At 35.5% G+C, this 4,872-nt stretch overlaps 1 pseudogene; it reads left to right on the top strand.

Moving 5' to 3' along the window:
- Window positions 1-1,805: 1,805 nt before the first annotated feature.
- LOC118669510 lies at window positions 1,806-1,904 on the top strand (annotated as a pseudogene).
- Window positions 1,905-4,872: the final 2,968 nt, after the last annotated feature.

Below are 4,872 nucleotides of genomic sequence, written 5' to 3'. Positions count from 1 at the left end.
TCTAGTTTAGATGTGGTTAAATTGGGATAAAAAGTGTGTTTCAGCCCTAGCTGATTTGGTTCAATGCATAGAGTGTCAGCCTGTGGATTGAAGGGCCCCGGGTTTGATTCCGGTCAAGGGCACGTACCTCGGTTGCAGACTCCCTGCTCTGGTCCAAGGCATGCAGGAGGCAACCAATCTATGAGCCTCTCTCACATCGGTGTTTCTTTCTGTCTCTTCCTCTCCTTCCCACTCTTCTAAAAATCAATGGAAAAAAATATCGTCCAATGAGGATTTAAAAAAATAAGTGTGTTTCAGAGTTTTGGGTGAACTTCCTAAAACTTAGGGGATGTATCCTAAAGAGGCAGAGAGAATAGAGAGAGTTGACATCTTTTATTGTATCTAACTCGCTCCTCCTCCCGCCCCAAATTAAGAACTATTGGTTTAGGGGTAAGAGAGACATGAAAATAAATAACAATGACCCGATTATAAGTACTTTGAGGGGGCTATGTACAGAACACGTTGAACATCAATCAAAATATAATAATCATAAATATGTATGCATCCAACATTGGAGCACCCGAATATATCAAGCAAACTTTAACAGAACTGAAAAGAAAAATAGACAACATTGCAACAAGAGTGGGAACTATCAACAATGGATAGATCATCTGAACAGAAAATCAGTAAGGAAACAGCAGGCTTGAACAACATTATAGACCAAATAGACCTAATAAACAGAGAGTATTCCCTCCAACGCCAGCAGAACACACGTTCTTACCCAATTTACATGGAACATTCCCCAGGGTAGATCATATGTTAGGTCGCAAAAAAAGTCTTAACAAATTTTTAAAAAGATTGAAATAACAGCAACTATTTTTCCCAACCACTATGGTATGAAATTAGAAGACAATAACAAGAGGAAGTTTGGAAAATTCACAAACATGCGGATATTAAACATGCTCCTGGACAACCAACGGGTTAAAGAAAAAATCAAAAGGGAAATAAAAACTGTCTTGAGACTGAAATGGAAACGCAGCATACCAAAACGTATGGGAAGCAGCAACAGCAGTGCTGAAAGAGAAGTTTATAGTGATAAATGCCTACATTAAAAAATAGAAAGATCTCGAGTGAAAAACCCAACTTTATAACTGAAGGAATTAGAAAAGAAGAACACGTTCAGAAAAGAAAGAAAATAATGAAAAGGAGAGCAGAAATAAATAAAATGGAGACTAGGAAAATATAGAAAAGACTATCAAAATAAGAGTTGGTTATTTGAGAAGATGCAAATTGTAACCACAATGAGATATGACCTCATACCTGTTAGGATGGCTATATGGCTATTATAAAAAAGACATGAGATAACAAGTGTTGGCAAGGATGTGGATAAAACAGAACCCTGATGTACTGTTGTTGTTTTTTTAATGTAAATGGGTATGGTCATTACAGAGAAAGGTATGGAGATTCCTCAAAAAATTAAAAATAAAACTACCGTATGATCCAGCAGTCCACTTATGAGTAGATATACAAGAAATGAAAACAGGATCGTAAAGAGATTGTCTACATTCCCATGCTCATTGCTGCATTATTCAGCCTTAAGAAAGAAACAGATGCTGCCATTTGCAAAAACACAGGTGGACCTAGAGGTCAGAAGTCAGACATGGAAAGACCATTTACTGCATTTGCACTTATGTAAATTTCAGCTGCACAACTTTATAATACAGCATCCGTATACTGCATTGTGTGCTCACCACCCGAAGTCTAGCCTCCTTCTGTCACCATATGTTTGGCCCGATGATATCTGGCACATAATAGATTTTCAATAAATATTTGGCAGCACATATACTAAAGGAATGATACAGAGAAGGTTAGCATGGCCCCTGAGTTAGGATGACATGCAAATTCGTGAACTGTTCCATATTTTTAGAGAGTTAAATGTTATGTGATGAAGGTATGGACTTTGTGGTAATTATTTCCCAATATACACCATGTGTCAAATCATCATTCACCTTAAACTTATGCAATATTGTCAATGATATCTCAATAGAGCTGAGTGGGAGAGGAAAATGAATCCCTCCATAAATAAATAAATATAAAAAAATGAAAAAAAAATCTAAGTCAGAATTTGCCACAGGTCAAAAAATTATACACATTCAAGTGTTTGTGTTCCCTTGTGTACTTGTTCAGCACAATGAAATATAATTTGTAAAAATTGAAAGAATAGACCCAACTAACACTCAACTGGAAAATATATAGGTGTTCATTATCAGGACTTGATTAAATAAGTGATAGTACTGCTATTCAATGAAATAATCCACAAGCATTAGAAGACTGTTGTAAACATAAGGTTGACTTTTAAAAAGTTGAAGATGTATAAAATGAAAATCATAAAATTTATGCAAACATGTTTATATTTTGGTATTTTATACAAATGTCTGGACAGTGACTACTTCCAGTGGGATTGAGAGTAGATGCAGGGAGAACGGACTGTGTTTATTTCATACCATTCTCTAATATTTGATTATTTTAATAACAAGCACATATTATTTCTGTAATAACCATTTTAAAACTCCATTTTCCTCTAAGAGAAAAACTTCACAAGTTCCTTTGTCATTTTCTGCATTCTAAGACCAAGTATAGAAAGAAGCTGAGAGATCTCTTTAATACTCTGCCCAAGTGAGTACAGATTTTATTGGCGACAGAAGCAATATAAATATTTATCAGCAAAACTCATAGCCATCTAATGGGGAAAAAAAGACTATCTTATGTATGACTCATATTGAATTGTCTAAAGCATAAAATAAAAATGCAGACCTCCTATGTAACCCACAAAGAAATGAAAAGCCATGGGGACTGTGTCTTTATTGTGCTTTTGAAAAAGTGATATTATAGTGGGAAATCGGAGACTATGGTACAGCAGCAGTTTAATTTAGTTCCTTTAAAATAGTAATAAAGTTTGCTGAGAAACTTGGTATATGTTTTCTAAGTATAAATCTCATAGAATTTTACTGACATATTGATGTAGAGATGATTCATTCAAAATGAGAAATAAGCGTTTCCCATTTATATAGTATTTTTTTCTGTTTATAATTATTGAAACAGTTTATGAATATCTGCTTTCTTCAATTAAAAGGAATTGTTTTAGATTTAAGCATAGCTAATTAAAAATTTTGAAGCTGCTTTTTAAATTAAATGTAGTGGGTAACATTGGTTAATAACTTTATATAAATGTCAGGTGTACTTTGTAATACATCTGCATACTGCATTGCGTGTTCACCACCAGAAGTCTAGTCTCCTACATCGCCATATATTTGATCCCCTTTACCCTTTTCATTCTACCCCCACCTCCCTTTCCCTCTGGTAACTATCATTCTTTTTTGTTTGTTGCATTTTGTTTTATATCCTACATATGAGTGAAATCAAATGATTCTTGTTTTTTTTCATCTGACTTATTTCACTTAGCATGATACTCTCAAGATTCATCCGAGTTGTCACAAATAGCAATATTTCATCTTCTCTTATGGCTGAGTACTATTCCACGGTATACCGTATACATACCACATCTTCTTTATCCAATCATCATTGAAGAACACTTAGGTTGTTTGCATATCTTGGCTATTGTGAGTAATGCTGTAACAGACATAGGGGTGCATATATCTTTATGAATAAGGGTTCTCAAATATTTGGGAACACAGTTTTTTGAGGAACTTCCATACTGTCTCCACTGGCTGCGCCAATTTACATTCCCACCAACAGGAATGAGAGTTCTTTTTTCTCCACATCCTTGTCACCGCTTGTTATTTATTTTCTTACTAATAATATCCTTTTATCAGGTGTGTGTTGGTACTTCGGTGTGGTTTTGAATTGATTTGCATTTCTCTTATAACTAGTGATATTGGGCATCTGTAAGCTGTTGTGAAGGAAATTTGTCTCGATGCTTTTAATGCCTACATAGCACCTCTCATGACTCAGTTTACCACAATGCTGAAGGGATTTAGTTTTCTCAGATTTCATTGGGACATATGAAGATTCCTTTTAAGGATCAAATAAAAAGATCATGGTAAATGATTTTAGAAAATTTTGATTAAGTTTGCTTTTTGATTATTTTAACAATATGAAAAATGAATCGCATTGCTTATTGGCTGTATTTATCTACCTTCTTTCTTGAGGTCCATGTAGGTTTGAGATATAAAGAAAGCATAAATTAATTCTGCCATTTGCCCATCGCCTACTGCTACCATCAGCATTCCACTTCTCAGTTTCTGGCCACATTGAGTAGTACACAGACTAATAAAAATATAACAGCCTGGCTAGTATGACTCAGTTAGTTGGAGCATAGTTCCCTACATCAAACACTTTGATTATTCTTTCTGAGCTACCCAGCCCTTCATTTCACCTTCCTGCTTTCTCCCACAGCCCTGTTCAATACTCCACTGCTTTAGGCATCCTTTGACCTATTTTGTGGTTGTGGCTGTCTCTAGTGGTTCCATTAAAGATGTGGTTTACAGCTTTCTGTTCATTCTTCTTGTTGATTTATGAGAGGTGAGGGAAAAGGCTGATTTCACACTAATATTTTTCAAACCTACCCTCATTCTCACTGTCCTCTGTGCCCTCTTCTATTGCTGGTTGCTGCTTCTTGGTCTCCTTGGTTAGATTTTCTTCTTTTTTCCCCAACCTCTCACTATTAAATGGCACATGATTCAGTTCTTAGAATGCCTCTTCTCCATCTGGGTTCACACCTAGTGCCAAGAACTTATATTTGCTGATGACTCTCAAATTTGTATGCGTATTTCTAAAGTCTCTACTGAGCCCCAAATTCATATGCTGTCTGCCTACCAACACTGTCACTTAGGTATCTACTAGGCATCTCCAATTTACCATGTCCAAAGCTAT

The sequence above is a fragment of the Myotis myotis genome, unplaced genomic scaffold (assembly GCF_014108235.1).
Source record: "Myotis myotis isolate mMyoMyo1 unplaced genomic scaffold, mMyoMyo1.p scaffold_m19_p_14, whole genome shotgun sequence".
In the NCBI taxonomy this organism is placed as follows: domain Eukaryota; kingdom Metazoa; phylum Chordata; class Mammalia; order Chiroptera; family Vespertilionidae; genus Myotis; species Myotis myotis.
Note: the sequence above shows the minus strand (reverse complement) of the source record. Positions and strands in the feature narration are given on the sequence as shown.